The sequence below is a fragment of the Protopterus annectens genome, chromosome 1.part1, assembly GCF_019279795.1.
Source record: "Protopterus annectens isolate FY-2018-M chromosome 1.part1, PAN1.0, whole genome shotgun sequence".
Lineage (NCBI taxonomy): Eukaryota > Metazoa > Chordata > Ceratodontiformes > Protopteridae > Protopterus > Protopterus annectens.
The window spans coordinates 647,992,223-648,011,867 of NC_056726.1; the positions used below are offsets into that span (position 1 = coordinate 647,992,223).

Sequence of the window (19,645 nt, forward strand, 5' to 3'; positions counted from 1 at the left end):
TAACATCAGCCCCTCTTCTAACAAAAAAAGGAATCTGTGTAGTCCTTTAGCCCCATGTGTTTTGACCCTGTAACTAGCTACTCCAAGAAAGCAAGACCCTTACTCTCTTTTTTCCAACCTTTTTAAGTTCCCCAGTAAATAGAATTATCGTAACCAACTCTTCTGTTCAACTAAGCAGTTCATTCTGTTCTACTGTCCACTTAACTAATTTAACTAGCTGTATACTAAGTGTACAAGCCTGCCGGTAGGGGCTTTCCTGGACTGCTTGTAAGCTTACATTAAAACTCTGTAAGCCCTCCCAATTAATTTCACATAATTTCCTCCCAGTGACCATAAAACTTGGAAACATTAAGTCATGAAACATATTAAGCTTAGCAGCAGCCATATAAATGCCAAAATTTGACAAATGTGAACCTGACAAACCTGTGGGAAGTGAGATAAGCTCCCAGACCAGACTAGGTCTTGCCTCTGCCCACATAAAGTGCTGTACCAACTTTTTAATATTTTTAAGAACATCGGGATACAATGCATCAGAAGATCCTCCATTGCTTATAGTACTTCAGGGAGAATAATCAAGTCACTGCTTGAACTTTGTCTATCATATCTAAACTATCGTTGGTGCATATCTGTATGTGTGTGGTTGGTTTATACATATGTTCTAGGAGGCTTAAAAAGGCCCTTGTGGTCGTTAGCCTAGTAAATGCCTATGAACCTATAAGCAGAGTTCCTCCCTAACCCAGTTCATAGGTTCATACTAGGCTATCTGCCCTAGGGCACTTATAAGCCTAGCCAGAGTGTGTTTGGCTTTCGCCACCCATTTTAAATTAATTTTGCTATGCCCTTTTTCAAGGTTAGTATACTGTGCCTCTAACAGTGACACAGAAGTGATACCCAGGGCAAACCTACGATCTCCCATCCACTCATCAAGATTCCTCTTGAAGAGAGTCAATTAGGGACTCCGCCTAACCTGGACTGGAATTTTATTCCAGAGTGAAGGGAGCGTCTGGGTTATGAATCTGTCCCTCCAGCATGTCCTATTTATTTCAGTGCTGAGGTTCAAGTCTCTCGAGCGTGTAGCTCGATGGGATTTGGATTTTCTGAGGTGCAGCATGTCCATTAATTCCGGGTTGGACATGGCTTTATACGTCAGGCACAGATCGCCTCTGATCAGGCGGTATGCCACTGAGTAGAGCTGGAGTTTCTTTAACCGGGCAGCATATGGCATCTGTTTGAGCCCTTTGATCCTCTTGGTGAGGTACTTTTGGGGTCTTTCCAGTTGCTGCAGGTGTCTGGTAAGGTACATCCCAAAAGGGGCATTGTACTCAATTATGGGCCTGATGAGGGATGAGTAAAGAGGCACGATGACCTCCCCTGATCTAGATGTGAATCCCTTCATGATTAGGTGGGCTATATAAAATGTTTTTCTAACCACTTTGGCCACGTGGTTGTCAAATGAGAGATTGCTATCAACTTGGGTCCCAAGGTCCCTAATTACTTCTTCTGTACTTAATGGATTACCACGTATGTGGTAATTTGTGGGCACTTTGTTTTTGCCAAAGGGGATGACTATACACTTTTTGGTGTTTAGCTTGAGGCGTGGCTCTGGTACCAGTTGTCTGTTTCTATGAGGCCCTTTTGGAGGATGCTTGTGTCGGCTGGAGAGTCGATTATGGCACCCAGTTTGCAGTCATCTGCAAACTTGGTCAGCCACAGTCCTTCCGTGTTGGCCTGTACCTCCGAGAAATATATACCGAACAAGAGAGGTCCCAGGACTGAGCCTTGTGGGACTCCACTTGTAACTGGTTTGGAGTCTGACATGGCTCCAGCAATTCTAACCATGTGGGTTCTGTCCTTGAACCAGTTTGCAACCCATCTAGTGACATAGGGGTTTATATTTAAGCTGGTGAGCTTATCTATAATGCCCGAATGCGAGGTCCAGGTACGCTGTGTGGACCACCTTCCCCTCGTCAATGGCCTTGGTGACTGTTTCAAAGAAATCAACCAGGTTTAAGAGGCAGGATCTGCCCTTAACAAAGCCGAACTTGGTAGGATTCCGTGTCTGTAGGTCCCCAATATCTTTATTTATGAGGTCCATGATGATCCTTTCCATAGCTTTGCAGAGCAAGCTAGTCAGGCTTATGGGGTGATAGTTTCCAGGATCCGTTGAGGCACCACCTTTGTGGAGAGGGACCACTGTTGCTGTACGCCACTCTTTGGGTACATATCCTGTAGTAAGGCTGAGATTGAACAATAGTTTTATGTTTGGGTTTAGCTCTTCTTGGAGTTCGTGTAGGACGCAGCCCGGGACACCGTCTGGTCCCATTGATGCTGTGTTTTTTGCTTTGGAGAGGGCAGCTCTTACCTGAGCATCTGAGATGTCAGGGGGGCAGCACTCTGCTGGGATAGATATTTGCCCTTTTGGTGGGGAAGGGGGGGAGGGAGTTTGCGCTGAACCTGTCAGCTAGGATGTTGGCAGTGTCTGTGGGTTTGGTGTATTTTTTGTCATTTTGGACTAATTCTGAGCATATCTGGGAATTCCCACCCAGGTTCCTAACATAACTAAAGAAAGCCTTGTGATTATCCTTAGTGTCCTGTGCAATTTTTCTCTCGAAGCTGGCCTTAGACGATTTTATGAGTGCCCGTAGTTTTTTGCTAATACTAATCAGAGATGCCTTCCCTTTTTGGGATTTTGCTCTATCATGTAGTAGCTTCCTCCTTCTGTTGTATAGTTTGTTTATGGCTGGGGTCCGCCAGACAGGACGTCTGCCTTTGGAGGATTGGGTCTTGGTTTTATTTGGGATTGCATGATCCATGCATTCCTGAAGGTGTTCATAGAATGCGTTTATAAAGGATTCTGCGGTCTGGGCCGTATTTTCCACAGGCCCGGGGGCTTTGAAGGATTCCAACTCGGTTTTGAGGAGTGTGACATTTGCTTTAGAGAAGTTTTTCACTGTGGTTTTCAGGGCAGGGGGTGGAGTCGGGATGTGAATATCCAGTGAGATTAGTTTATGGTCTGATCTTACCAGTGAGGGATACACTTCTGGTCTGGAGCATAGAGTCCCCATGTTGGTGATGATCAGGTCCAGTATGTTTTCCCCTCTTGTGGGAGTGGTAACAAGTTGTTCCATAGCATTTGAGTTTATAAATTCTAGGAACCTTTGGGCTAGGGTATTGGAGCTAGAGTAATGCTCCCAGTCTATGTTTGGGTAGTTGACGTTGCCCAATATAATGGTGTTTGGAGAGACCTTCGTACTTTCCAGTGTTCTCAGGAAGGCCGAGTGGGGTTCCTGGGTTTGGGAGGGTGGTCTGTAGCAGGCTATAAACTGGAAGGCAGTTTTACCCACTGTTAGTTGCACATGGATAGTCTCTGATGCTTCGTGCTGTGCCACCAACCTGGAAGTGTGGGTATCTTTGACGAATATTGATACTCCCCCTCCTTTTGTGGTTCGGTCCAAGTTTTCGGGCCGAAAAGCATGGTATGAGGTATAACCTGGTAGTGCTGGGGTGCTCTCGGGAGCCTTGAACCAGGTTTCTTTTACTGCACAGATATTGATGTTCTCCATGCTAAGGAGAGTTTCGAGTGCGTGCATCTTAAGGTTTAGACTTCTGGCGTTGAGTAGCATTACTCTTAGTTTCTTATCCCTTGTGATACCTATGGAGGTGGGTTTGTCTTTTGAGCCTTGCCTAAAAAAGGCACTGTGGGGGTAGCAAGAGCCTTTGCCAATATCCGAAAACCCAGGGGTGACAGGTGCAAGCCGTCCCTAGTGAAGCATCGTGGCTTGTCGAGCATGTCATCCCAGGCTGACAGGCATTGGATCCCCTTTGAATGACACCAATACTTAAGCCAGTTGTTGAAATTGATCATCTTGTCTTCATATTGTGGCATCATTCTTGGTGAGGGTAAGATGCTACTCAAGGTCAGGGTCATACTGGCCTGGGCTACATGCTCAGAGAGCTCCTCTATGTCTCTTTTCATGTAGTCCAGGGAGGTACGTCTCAGGTCATTCACACCAGCATGGACAATGACTGAGTCATATTTGTACTTGCCTTGGAGTGACCTGAGTGCTTGTGTTATGTGGCGGATCCTAGCGCCCAACAGGCAGCTCACCGTGACCTTCTCCTTGTTCAGCCTGGTGAGCGGGACGTCAGTGTGCCTGACGATAGAGTCACCTATTACAAGTGTATCAGGTGTGTTGTTTAGCCTTAAGGGCTGTGACTATTCGGCACAATGGCTTTGTGAGCTATGTGTTGTACGTGTTTTGTTTTGGGGTAGCGGTTGCTTGGGTGTCTGCTTTGGAGGTCTCTGCTGCTTAGGCAGATTTTTATTTAGAGCCTCCGAGTATGTTTTTGTGTGTTTATGTGTTTGGTTTGCTGTCGTGGTAGGTCTATGTGAGACTGGAATTGTAGTGAGTGTGGTTTCCTTCTCCTCCTGATTGGTTTCACCAGTACTGAGTTGAGAGAGCTTAGCCTCCAGTATGGCTATATGTTTGCATCTCTCACATGTGTTGGAATTTGTTGGGAGGAGGAGAGGGTTGTCTGTGTACATGAGGCAGTTGTAACATTGCCTCAAGATTCCCAGATTCACCAGCTGGACCGAAGAGGAGATTGACAACTGACCTTTGGACATGCTAGAATAGTATTGGGAATTCCTTTATAATTGAAAAAAGGGCCAATGGGGAACAAGGTACTCAAGGGGAGTTTGTGAGGGTGTAGTGCTTTTAATTTTTTAGTGCTGACTTATATAGTTGCTTTAGTGAGCAAGTGTCAGGTAACTTAAATGCAATGTGTTACAGGAACTTAAATGCAAAAATGACAAACAGTAACTTTCTTTCAAGTGAAACAAGGAAATAAGTACAGTAAGCAATGCAGATATCACTAGTGATCCACAGAAGCTCTGAAAAGCCGCGTTTTAGGTGGAATTAGCATTTCAGGGAAATAACAAGCAAACAAACAACAAGCATACAAACAAAGCTAGATTCAGCAGGCCTGGATCTAGTCTATGCTACAGCAAGCAAGGTGTACCAATTTCAGTAAGAAACAGTTCAAATATGCAGGCACTATAATCCTTTAACCAGAAATTCCCAGCTCTGAAGGGCAGAGTCCAGCCTTTCCTCCCACAAGAGTGCAGACCACGAACCCTTTTAATGTAAAATAACTGGCTTGAAGCCCAAGTGCTTAAACCAGAATTAATACACTTTTAGAATAACAGACACTGAGCCCTCAATCAGCAGTTCCCAACATAGAAGGATGTAAGCTACCTGTCCTGCCACCACAGTGCAGGCCACAAACCTTCCTAATGTAAAACAACTGGTCTGAAGCCCAAGTGCTTAATCCAAAAGACTTAGAATGATAGCTACACTTTAATCAAGTTACTACCAAGCAGTAATAAATGCAATTTAATACTTTAAAGAATGCCTGGATTAGTGCTCAAGTTATACAAACAAAGCTAGACTCAGCAGGCCTGGATCTAGTCTATGTTACAGCAAACAAGGTGTACCAATTTCAGTAAGAAGCAGTTCAAATATGCAGGCACTATAAGCCTTTAACCAGAAATTCCCAGCTCAGAAGGGCAGAGTCCAGCCTCTCCTCTCACAAGAGTGCAGACCACGAACCCTTTTAATGTAAAATAACTGGCCTGAAGCCCAAGTGCTTAAACCAAAATTAATACACTTTTAGAATAACAGACACTGAGCCCTCAATCAGCAGTTCCCAACTTAGGAGGATGTAAGCTTCCTGTTCTGCCACTACAGTGCAGACCACAAACCTTCTTAATGTAAAACAACTGGTCTGAAGCCCAAGTGCTTAAACTAAAAGGCTTAGAATGAGTTACACCAAGCAGTAATAAATAAAATTGAGTACTTTTAAGATGATGCAAAAGCAAAATATAGTAGGAAGAAACACAAATACAGTAAAAGCAGATCATTTGTTTTGTGTGTGAGCAAATGAGATGGGCCCAGGAGTTACAGGACAGAAACAAGTGCAAATGCAGGCCTTCAAATCAGAAAGATGAGAGAGATGGAAGACCGCCCAAAAGGCCAATAACTACAAATTCTGGGCCAGAACCACTCCTTATGTGGTAGACAGGTTACCTAGTGCTTACCACTCCCACTGATAAGCTAGAAGGCTTCCCTCCAACACAGAAAGGCTTGGGGGCTCAGAAGCTTACAAATAGTCCTGGATACAGCAAATCTATATCTGGAACACTAATTACAGGAAAGGTAGGAAACAGGCTTACAATTTTTTTTTTTTCAGAAAAGTAGCAAAACAGTAGTAAAAACAATTCACATGCAGTGCAAGCTGGCACACTTGAGTATGTAGCAATATTAGTCCACACACAGTTTGAAAAAATGTAATTAAATTAAAAAGGACTAAAAGCAAGTGCAGAAAGGGTTTATTAGGTAGAATGCGGTAAAGAGATGGGACTGGGGGAGTGTCCTAGATCAAATCTACAGTGGGGCGGGCACTGCAAAAACCACCAAATTTAAACTACAACCAAGAACAGGGAGCGGGGGGTGGGGAAAAGTTTCAACAGAGATGTGAGGAATCAGAGTGCAAATTATAAAACCAAAAAAATATATACTGATCTCTGTATATTTGCAGAACAGTAAGACAACAGATATCTAAGCAACAATTTAGCTCTATAATACAGAAAAATATACTCATCTCTATATATTTGCAGATAGTCTTGTAAGGCTGTCTCAACACACAGGCAATTGGAGGGGAAACTGGAAATGCATCCCTGGTTTGTCATTTGTGTCTCTAATGGACACAGGTAACCTGTAAATGGTTCTTCTCCCAGGCCCCTGCTTGTAAATGTTTCATCTCCAAAGCCTCTGCTAACACTTATCAAGGGTATCAGAACTTGTCAGAGATTTGGGATGCATGGCTAGCCTTAAAAAGGCCCTTGTAGTCGATAGCCTAGTAAACACCTATGAACCTATGGACATACTGCTAATTTCGGTTACTGAGATCCTATTGTTAAACTCTTATTTATATTTTATGAAGAATACTATATTTATTCCAGAAAAGCTGAGCACTTTGCATCTTATCTAAACATAATCTTTTCCATCTAACTACAAAATCAGAATACCTCTTTAAAATCTCACCATACATTAAATCATCCACATTTAATGTAAAGACCATCTTCACCCCAAGATTATATCAAATTATTGGGATCCACTGAAAAAGGATAATCTTCTATCATCTGAATTCCTGGGCATATTTGTCTTTTCCCTTTAATCTTGTACCCCACCAGGCCACCAAAAAACTTTTAACTCTTGCAATGTTAGCTTTAAATCTCTGTCTGGATTAGTGATGTTTTTTGACAGTTTAATGCAATAAAGTGATGTAACATTTCAGTGATGTATTGTAGGTTTCAAGGATAAATGCAGGGCCGGTGTTAGCATTTTGGGGGCCCCCAGCAGATATCAAGCTGGGGCCCCCCTAGGCACTTTCAGTCTACATAACACCCTGTCACTGCCACCCTTCCTAAGCAACCTTTTAGTTCATGCTGCAAACTTTTAGGAGTAGTATGCACAGACTGACCCTTTGCTACAATATTCTTAGATTACAAGACTTGTGTACTGCACTGTGTTGGCCCATCTTACAAAGGGACATTTAGTTACTGGCATTTAGTTGCAGCAATGATATATTGTAGCAACTCTATGTACAGGTCTGGACTTGGGTGAAATGGCACCCTAAGCCTACTGTTTCAGACCCCACCCCCATACACACAATACCCTGCAGTCTTCCCTTGTCCTCCCTCCCCATCTTTGGCTCCCCATACCATGCACATTACGTTTTTCTTACTTTTCTCACATTTTGCCTTACTTTTCAGCTTTTTCAAGACGTTATAACTTTCTATATGCTCTGAAGTGCATTTTAAAGTTATTTTTCTTTTTACACACCTTTTCATCCAATAATGGCTTGAACAGAAATTATGATTAAGTAAAGAAATTGTGTTGCTGTTCAGTTTTCATTGCATCCTTTCAACACACATTTCCTGACCAAGACAGTACAGTAATAAATATTTAGGAAATAAGAAAAGAATTTCAGGTTTATTTTTTTCTTTCAAGGAAGACATAAGTTGTACCCAAGGCTTAATAGGTTCATAGGTTCATAGGTTTATACTAGGCTATCTGCCCTAAGGCATTTATAAGCCTAGCCCAAATTATTGTGGCTTACGCCACCCCTTATATGAAAAAATACTGTGCCCATTAGTTTGTTGTGCCTCTGTCCAGCAGTGACCCAGAGATGATTCCCGGGGTAAACCTACGATCTCCCATCCACAGGTCTAGATTTCTCTTGAACAGAGTCAGCAAGGTGCTCTGCCTCACATGGACCGGGATTTTATTCCACAGCATAGGGAGTCTCTGAGTGATAAATCTATCCCTCCAGCACGTCCTATTTATATCCGTGCTAAGGTTTAAGTCGCTTGCTCTAGTGGTTTTGGTGGATTTGGATTTTTTGAGGTGGAGCATGTCCATTAATTCCGGGTTGGACATGGCCTTGTATATGTTCAAAGATGACAAAACAGTAGCTCACAATAAACTAACAACCCTTTGTTGTCTGGATACACAGGTAATATCTGGGAACTGCCTGCCTCCCAATCCCCCCAAAAGACTGCTTTTGCATCCCTCTGGTGTTAGAATGTGATGAAGGTAGAGTTTCAAATTACCACAGTCATGTATTTCAAGGGACTGCTGATATACATATACATAGTATGCCTCCTCACTCCTCAACCCAAACTGTCAAAGGCAGCTACCTGTATATGTGTTCTAAGTGTCATTGTGAGGAAAGTGAAAAATAACAATTACAGGAACAAATTCTGCTTTGTTGTGCCTATACAAGTTGTAGTAACCTTCTTTGTATACCTCTGAGGTATGTATGAAAAATAAAAGAAACAATGACTACACTGTCCTCAGCCCAAACGCATCCTTTAATGACCTCATGTGCACACCACTAAGATTTGACTGTGAGGAATAACACCACAATCCTCCCATATAACCTACAGCAGCTTTCTGTGCACGCACATCTGAGCAGGATTGGTTTTAGAATGGGTGCAGCTGAGAGTGGAGGCCATTATCAACTGTATCCTAACAGGGTAATATCACGGACCTGTTCAGGTTAAAGAGAATAATCAGGAAATGATAAATTTTTTTCTCCTCATTTTTCCCAACCAGCAGCAGCTTTTCTGGGGCTCCACACAGTGAAGGATGATTAAGGGGGCCCCCTTTCAGCCACAGGTATTGTAGGTACCTAAAACTGGCTATGTTGTTAGTTTTAGTGTAGAGCATGTCCAGCAGCAAGGTTTAACTAAGCCATGGGCACTATGTTAGTGGCAAAATATTTAATGGAATTGTGAAGGCTCTTGATTGATAAAACACTGTTACTATAGCCAAAGACATTTTTGAATTTTACAAGAGATATAAATAAGAATTATTACCCACCTGGTTTATTAAGTATACAAGACTGATGTACTAGCTTTTGTTGGTTTGAGAGACATGTTATAATATATCAAGGTAAGATAACTTGCTGTGGTTGGGGGCCCCCAGCGACCGCAGGGTTTGCTGGTGCCTAAAGCCGGCTATGGATAAATGTCATTAATTTCTGTGGTATTATATTGAAAATATTGCATATTCTTGAGCTGTTCCAATACATGTCCTTTTCTCCTTTCTTTTAAATGTGCTGTCATAATATACTGCAGTCCATACTAGTTAATGTTAGAAATTCTAGAACAAATATCAAGTTAATCACTATTTGAGTCATTCAGTTATGTAGTCCATTACATATTGGCCACTGGATGGAGCTGCTGATCACACATGATTTTTTCATACATGATCCAAGTCAGGTAATTGACGATCATGACTGATTATGCATAAAAGACTAAGTACTGTAACTGGGTTTGGTGATGCATCACATATGTCACCACAGTTAACTTTATTTCATAATTATTGCAGGGCATCCTAAATTAAAAACAATATATCATGCAGTAATAACTGAACTGGAATCAGCACAGACTAGATTACTCTTATGTAGTAGATCGTTTCATCCTAAGATCAATGACTGCTTCCCAGATCCATAAATGTCACATGTTCATTAAGTTGTGCGACCTTGGAGATGATTATATTTATAAATCCATCTAGATTAATGCTGTACCCCAGTAAGCACATTCAATTAAATAAATATAGGTGGTGCTGGGGGCTTCAGGGTATGGTGGTCACCCATCACCCAGGATTGTCATTTTTCTTTTTATTTTATTCATAAATTTTGGAGGCTGTGGTTTTCTCAAAGTAGCCATGAGTTTCACAACTGGTACATTATGTTAGCATATACACATACCTATATCTGCATGTGTAGAGATTCTGAAGACTACACCTACAGAAGCCTCACCTGTAACCTCGAGAAACTGTAGGGGCAACAAAATATGAACTTTGTATATATAGTATCCCATACATGTAACATTTTGATATAAAGAAGAAGAAACTTCACAGTGTGGAGGGTGTGATGTTCACTTCCTAAAGTATATTATGCACTTAGTTCACGTAATAAAAATCAAACTGTAAAATACGTGCTACAAAATAATCAAATAGAAAATAGTAGGTAGTCCACAGCTGAGTTAAAAATGGAATATCCTTTATTGAAACATACAAACAAGTGATCCTAGTTGAGTGTAATGAAAAGCATCAAAAACATTCCATATATATATAATCAGGTTGTTTGGAGCAAAGGAGTAGTTACAGATGGTGGTTTTGTTAAGAGCATGAAAGCATTAAAATCATTCCTTTAGCCAAGTACCCCTTACCCGTTAACACCATAGTGTAATCAGAGACTGTGCTAAGTAAAACTGAATCTAGAAAGGTAGAGACAAATTACAATCTAAGACCAGTTTATTAACACTTTGTATAGGCTAACCAACTAATCAAAACTTTATTAAGAAACAAACTAAATAAAAAATGACTAACAAAAAGATCTATCAGTAGACATCTAGCAGAATAAATATTAATAAATGTACAACTTTTAACAAAGATCACATTTTGATATACACACACCTCTTAATGACCACAGTAAATCAAAAATAGTCGGCATACCATAGCAGTGGAGATAGCACATGACAGCAAAATACCTGGAGTTAAGCATGCAAGACTTGGAAAACCTTAAGGCAGACTTTGTGACCTGATAACCCCAGAAACATCTTAATCATTGTTGACTCTATGATCTGTAACACATACATTACTGGACTTTGTAACAGCTTGTGACATTCATGCCTGACTGGAACCAAAGTCAGAGACCTCTCAGTCATGTTTAAAAGGGATTCATTTAAGTAGATTTTTCCATACAGATAAGCAATAGGATATGAAAAGATAAAATGTGGTATGGTGGCACACAAAGCCTGCAGCTCATTTTTTTTTTTTTTTGCTAATAGGAGAGGTTTCCCTTGAAAGATATTTTAAGTCTTCAGAGGAAGCAGACACAAAAAGTAGGGTAAGATTTTCTGAGGTAAAGTATGGGTCCCACAGAGGAACCAGAAACTTGGGTGGGGGGAGTAAGAAGCGTATCCAAATAAAAGAAATGGAATCAGTACCTTGGTGAAAATACAAAATGGCTGATTAATGGATCTTAATAGTAGAAAAATTGAGACCAGAGTCAAAAATCTGCAACATATACTTCACAACACTTGGAACCTGAGCCATAATAACACTGGTCCATGAGAAAAAACAAGTCCTTTTGCAGCCACTATCCTTGCAGGCATGGAAAACCACATCTGCTTAGCAAACTTATCCCATCACCATTTATGACACTTAAGTATAATACAATTTTGGCATCCTGTCACTGGCTAAGGATATGGTGTCATGGACAGAGGATTATGTGCCTGCCCTCCTAGTGTGATATGTGTAGTCAACCAGAGTGCTTTGTCTCTAATGTACTTCTCTTCAGTCCCCATGGAGTACAAGTTCTGAACAGGCAGTGTTCCATCCCTATAATATATTTTAGATATCCTTACACACAGAAAAAAATACAATATGAAATGAAAAATCCACAAGATTTAAAAAAATATTATAGGTGTAAAGGTGATTTTGATAAATGCCAGACAAATCAGCAGTAAAGTGAGAAATTTCAACATTTTTCTGCGCTTGAAGCATGTTGATATCTGTAACCAAACTGAAGTGTGGTTTAAAGATTCAAAATGCTTTATTGGAAATGCCAGTGTATACATCTTTTCACAATTGCAGATTTGATGGAAGAGGTGGTGTTGGCCAATATATTTGTAAAAGAAAATCCAAAATCCAGAACACAAGTTAGTCTGTTGGCTCACAGGAAAGACCAAGTTAATGAGTCAGTGAGACAAAGTCTTAGCTCGGTACACGACAGCCTAAAACAGCTCACTGATGAGATTACAGCTGTACCGTGAACTCAGAAGTAATGCCTGCTCTGTCAAATAACAAAATAATGTACTTCCTCAAGTAGTCAGAATTCACCATCAGTCTCATGGCCTTTTACAACAGCACAATCACAGTTAAAAAATGCCCCTTACCAGATCTGACTTCATAAGGCATAGCATGTCCTTTCAGCTTTCACTATCACAAAATAGCTTTCTGCCTACATCCTCCATCAAGTACACCTACTGTCATAACCCCATCTTGCCACCTTTTCCATCTAACACATTAGCCAGTTAAATGATTTGTAGAATTACTCCCTCATTTAAAAGTAACCTCTTCCTTAGATAATGTCCCAGTAGGTTTCTTATTTTGGCAGCTGAAAGCATTGAATAGCTATTGTCAGTCATTCCTGTTGGCCAGCCTATTGTATGGCAGCTGTATTGATACAAAACTGCAAAGCATTCATTGAGATAAGCTGGTGCAATATTCCACTAAGTAGAGCCAAGTTCACAGCTGCAGTTCAGAGTAGGATTCATCACTACCTCACACTAAAATGGTTAAAGAAGTTTAAATTCCCACAGATCCTAACCCACAACCTACTCAAAATGTATTTATTTATTTGAATTTTGTTTACCGGGAAAGTCCACTGGGACAGGATAACCCATTTTCAGTGGAGGCCCAGGAAGTAAAGCTCCACAGTACAAGAAATTAACAGTTTGAATTACAAAACTTGAAGTACAAAGAATAAGTAAATACAAAATGTAAAGTTACAAAAAAAATTGAAATATAAAGAATAAGTATATACAAAATGTAGAGTAAAAACCCATGACAGAAATGTACCAAAGTATAACTTCAACAATAAATATAATCTGAAACAATCACTCTGAAGTGAGGAGCTAATAGTATACTTTCTCTATAATTTCTATCTACAGTGGTATTATCTCACACAAAATTAAGGTTGACAAGAAATAGGGTCTACAGTAGTATTATTTCCCACAAAAATAAGGTTGACAGAGAAATATGGTCTACAGTAGTAGTATCTCACACAAAAATAAGGTTGACAAGAAATATGGCCAAAATGGCCACTAGAATCCTATGTACTCCAGACAACTGTCTGTGATCATACTTGCCTTACAGTGCTATATAACAGTTCTTCCTGTCTAATCAGAAACATGGTTGACTCACTCTGCACAATACCTGTAAGACAGCACTGGATACACTGCATCATTATCTCCTCAAGGGAATGAGCTTCCACCAAGTATAAGAAAGATTTATAAATCCAAATCATACAAACCCAGTCAAAAATCTCTCTGTTCCAAATGGAACTGCCAGTGTGGTAGGCATAACATTTAACCTTTTTATTGGACATTGACCTTCCATTACATATGGGTCTATGTTACCTTACTAAACGATGAAAAGAGCGAACAGCTCTTTCATCAATCCAAAAAGGTCAAAACCCCTAAAGAGCGAAGACACGGACCATCGATTTTTTTTCTCAGGGAAAAAAAAAACTGTGGGCCGTCTTCAGGACTTTGCCATTTCCTGCACTATGGTGCAATCTCGGAGTTGGTATATTTAAGTTGGGGGGTGTGGAGATCGAAGCCCCCCCCCCCACTTCATTTTGTGTTTGAATTTTTTTTTTTTTGCGGAGCAGCGATTTTTTTCCATGGGAAAAAAATCGCTGTTCCATGTCTATGCTCTTCAGGGATCTCGACCTTTTCAGATCGATGAAAGAGCATTCACTCTTTTCATTGTTCGATAAGGTAATATAGACCCTTAATTATCAGATGCTTCCATCTGTTACATATCACATACTTATACATATCACATGCTTACATCTGCTAAATATCACATGCTTACTTCCATTACGTATCACATGCTTATTCCTCTGTACAGATAGCATCAAGACTGTCCTCAGCTCTATCATAGAGGGTTAAAGCAGAGTTTCATTAGCTTCTTGGCCATTACAAGAGCCAGTGAGGGGAGGATGGAAAATGAGCAGCTATGGCTCATCCATCAAAAGGGGAGGGGGTCTGGTGGTCCCTTACCAACTTTTCTGCTGCTCTTGTGCTGTGGGCAGAGGCCCAAAGCACAGAAAGCAGAGGCTGGTACCAGGAATGACGTGTACAATGACTGCCCAAATAGACAATATTTATCTCTGCCGTCTCAAGCAAGGATGCATGCATTTGTAGTAAGAGGGGCATTAGTAGTTCCTGCAGTGCTACAGATGTGCACATTATCATCGGGGTGAGATTAGGAGCATGTAGAACATGCCGTCATTGCTGACATTCTAGATGAGGTGAAGATTCGGTTGGGAATGCATTATATAGTTCCCCACCTAGGGGGAGCAGAACAGAGACTCTGGATATAAGCAAAGGCAGTAAGTACATTTATGGTCGCCCATATTTTTGCTTTGTCTGGAAAGCTCACTCATATTGTACAAGTTATGTCCCTAGTATGGAGCTGGAATGGGCTGAGCTAAATAACAGGGAGGCTTAATGATCAGCAGGCACGGGGCAAAAAAGTATACAAAAAAAATTGCATCAGTACTACTCAGTGTGAGGAAAAAAGGAAAGGTAGTGGCTCCTTTATACTCTTTATTGTCATTTTCACAGACAATGTACAAATATTTATTGCATGCCATTGTACTTAAGTTTGCTGCTAACCTGTGTTTACATTTTTAATAGTTTTTATTTGGGTGTCTGTAGTTAAGACTTACATTTTATATATATATATATATATATATATATATATATATATGTGTGTGTGTGTGTGTACACATATATACAGTGGATATAAAAAGTGTACACAGCCCTGTTAAAATGCCAGGTTTTTGTGATTTAAAAAAATGAGACCACAATAAATTATTTTAAAACGTTTCCCACCTTTAATGTGATCTCCCTGAATGTTTGCCTGCTAGCCCTGGCCTACTACTAAGCAACATACTGCAAGGACTCCCTATATCACACTGTGTATGAATGTATGTAGCCAAAGAAATTACCTCTGTACTCACTGCTTCGCTACTATTATTACCCATGTTTCTGCTTGTCTGCCCTACTGAGAGTGCGTTCCTTAAAGCAGCCTACCACGGACCATTCACTACAGCCCCCCCCCCCTCCTAACACTATACCCTTTTAACCACTTAGTTCCACCTAAGGCCTTTATATCGCTTCTTACCTTTATCCTTTATTATCACTTTCTACTACCACTAGGTGGCAGCACCCTATCACTACATACCTAGAAAGAAACTAGTTCTTTAGTGGCTTCTGCACCCAACGCTGGCTATACTTTCCATTTCTTCTTAACAAATATACATACTCCCTACCTTTTTTTTTCTGTTTTTTTACATCCACTCTCTCCTTGCTATATCTCAAACTCTCTCTTTCTCACCTTGTTAACCTCACTTCTGTGTTCCCATATAGCATACAATACCTACCCACCTACCTTCTTTATTGACTCCTGTTGCTGATACTTTTTTCTCTGATCCTCTATCTTGGATTGTTCCAACCCGCTCCGTTCGCCCTGTGGGCTCACTCCGCTCCCCTACCCCCAAATCTCACCCACCCCCAGTGCATCTACACTTATACTCACCTAACCACTCCTACTTCCTCCCTACGTATTACACCCTCCCCTTTCCCTACCACTCCTACTTCCTCTTTATCTATAATACCTCTCCCCTTTCATCACCATCTTCTACACCCCTATAATTCACCTCCTCACACATCACACCTCCCTTCATATTTAACAACACAATATATATTTCTAATCCCTTCTCCCAACACTACATATTCTATCTTAGCTAAGCCTCAATATGCTTACAAAACTTCTGTCATTCTCAATCCAACTATTACTACTTCTGAGCCTTACTTATATCCACTACCTTTCCCAGCCCAACACAATAAATCACACACCATTACTTTACACAACCAGCTCACTCCCTTCAACTCACTTACACTCATTTGTCTCTATCTCCTCTGGACTATATCCCATTAATACCCATCTATTTTTTCACTACAAACTATCCTCTACTTATAAACTCTCTAACCCCTCTTTAACCATCAATATCTACTCAAACCTGAAAATATACAATATACAAACAAGGCAATCCAAACATCTCATCAACATAATCCAACACCTAACAACCATACTACTATCTGGAGATATACACCCTAACCCAGGCCCAAACACTACTTCCCCTACATCTAAATCCATCCTATTTGCTTCTCTAAATGCCCAAAGCATAGTTAACAAAATCCCCAATCTCCATGCCTGGCTTCTCAACAACAAACCTGACATCTTAGCTATTTCTGAAATCTGGTTAAAACCTCACATAAAAGATATTGAAGTAGCGCCACCAAACTACTCTATCGTCAGAAAAGACAGGGCCCACAAGAAGGGTGGTGGGGTAGCTCTACTCTACTCATCCACCCTTTCCATTACTCCCTACAACAAACCCATTCCTCACTTCTCCAATGCAGAATTAGTTCTAGCTCTATTTCAATTAAATAAACACAAACAAATTTGCATAGCCTCACTTTTCATCCCCCTGGAGATAATACCTCTGTACTTGAGGATATCCTATCCTGGCTTTCTACCAATATTAGTAATGAAACCATTCTCATGGGAGACACAAATATCAATTGGTCTTCCATTGATTCTCCTACACCCCCCCTAAACATCAACCTATATAAGTACTCTCAGTTAATCAACCTCACTACCAGGCCCTCTAAAGACTTCTCCAGTGGCAGTACCCTAGACTGGATATTAGTCTCTCACCCCCACTACTACACTGATAGTGGAACTCTTCCTGACTCCCTCAGTGACCACCTTCCCATTTTCACTAGACGACTTCCATCTCCATTACATGTAACTCATAATTACATCAGCACTCGGAACCTTAAAAACTTCAACCCAATAACCTTCTCAGACTCCCTAAAATCAATAAACTGGAACCCCCTAAAAACACTACCCTTGGACAATGCTGTTGCACACTTCAATACAACTTTCCTTAAACTACTGGATAGTCTTGCCCCCATAAAAACCAAAAGAATACGAAACAACTCCGCCCCCTGGCTAACAAAAAACACACTAACTGTCATGCGACTTAGAGACAAAACCTGGGCACAGTACCAAAGATGCAAAACTCCAACCACCCTTAATGAATTCAAAACACTCCGCAATTCCGTAAAAAAACTTATCACAGCAGATCGACAGAATTACTTCTCCTTACTCCAAAACAACCACAAAACCAATCCTCAAAAATTCTGGAAAGGCATCACTACCCTCCTAATACCTGGCACAGCAGAAAACCCAACCCCAGACCCAAATGCACTAGATATAGATCTGGCTACCCAATTCAACTCTTTTTTCATAGACTCTATTACCAAACTAACCTCATCCTTCTCTAATAACACCTCACCCCCTGCTTCTGCATCCCCCCACTTGTCATCCCCTTCATCTCCAATCACTCAACTCCCACCATTCTCCCTAAAACCCATTCCTACGTCTACCATAAGAAAACTCCTGCAAAAACTAAAACCATGCACCAATGCCCCCGATAACATTCCCTCATCCTTCCTCAGCATAGCTGCCGAAGCCATTGCCTTCCCCATCAGCATCCTAATCAATCGTTCTATCCAAGAAGGGCTTGTACCCAAACTCTGGAAAAGGGCATTCATCATTCCCCTGCATAAAGGAGGCAATAATAACAATATTAGTAACTTTCGTCCCATTGCCATCCTCTCTCCTATATCAAAACTTCTAGAGAAATGTATTCATCTTCAACTCCTTCCCTATCTCTTAGATAATAACTTACTAACTCCCACACAACATGGATTCAGACCCAGCCACAGCACCATGACTGCCCTCCTTTCCTTCCTGGAAACTGTAAATAAAGCCAGAGATTCTGGCTCTACTGTATCTACGCTCTTTCTTGACCTCTCTAAGGCCTTTGATACTATCTCTCATAACCTTCTCCTAACTAAACTATCTAACCTAAACCTATCCCATTCCTCTCTCAATTGGCTCACCAGCTATCTCTCCAACAGGCAACAAGCTGTCAAGTGGAAAAAAGCCATCTCCTCTTTCCTTAACACACCCACTGGTGTCCCCCAAGGTTCCATTTTGGGTCCTCTCCTTTTCAATATATTTATAAATGATTTCTTCCACTCAATACCTCATGCTAAACTTATTCAGTATGCAGATGATTCCACAATTATCTGTTCAAACAGACATCCCTGCTCTCTTAAAACGGACTCAAAACGCCTTCTCTACCACAGAACAGTGGATGATGGACAATCATCTAGCACTCAATGCATCAAAAAACAAACTTATGGTATTTACCCCCTCAAAAACCAACACCATTGATAGAAAACTATTTTCCATCGCTAGCCAGAATAACACACCTCTTGAACTGGTATCTGAAACCAAACTACTAGGAGTCCAGATTGACGACCAGCTTAAATTCAATAACCACCTACAACTAAACATAAAAAAACCCCACCAAAAACTTGGCATGCTGTATCGACACAATCGATTCCTCACTACATCTACTAAGCTCACTCTTGCTACTACATTTCTCATCCCTTCCCTCCTTTATGGTGCCCCTCTGCTAACAAACCTACAATCCTCTCTCAAAACAAAACTGTCCTCTTGTTATAATAAAATTGCCAAATTTGCAACTAGCCACAAATCATCTACCCATCACTGTGTATCTCTCCACAAACTTAACTGGCTAGAGCTTCCCAACCATCTCTCCTATACTCAGCTTACTTTTGCTCATAAGCTAATTTTTCAGCCCTCCCTCTGTCCCTCTCTCTGCTCTACCTTTAAAATGCACCTGCCACAAAGACTCCTAAGATCTAATAACCAAAACCTAATAGAACTGTACAAACCTCGTCACTCTCCAGGACAAAACCTCCTGTCCTTTGCCCTGGCACACCTATGGAACTCCCTTCCTCCCTCCATCCGTATCACCACCAACCTCCCTGCTTTTAAAAAATCACTGCACTCACATCTAATATCCTCATGGGAATGCTCCTGCTCCCACCCCTCCTAGCCTATTCTTCACTTCCTATGGGCAGCTTTACCATATATTACCAGACACCGAATAATAAGCCAACTGTAATGACATCTTATAATTCTTTTATTCTACTATTTCACTCAAGAAACTATATATTTACTGCAGCAATGCTTTGTTTTTCTACAAAATGTAACCTTAACATTTTATTATACCTGCTTAAATCTTAGTGTTTCTACAAAATGAA

At 40.8% G+C, this 19,645-nt stretch overlaps 1 protein-coding gene across 3 annotated transcripts in view; it reads left to right on the forward strand.

Moving 5' to 3' along the window:
• PIGO (phosphatidylinositol glycan anchor biosynthesis class O) overlaps window positions 1-19,645 on the forward strand; it is a 547,687-nt gene that overhangs the window by 462,403 nt on the left and 65,639 nt on the right. The window lies entirely within an intron of this gene.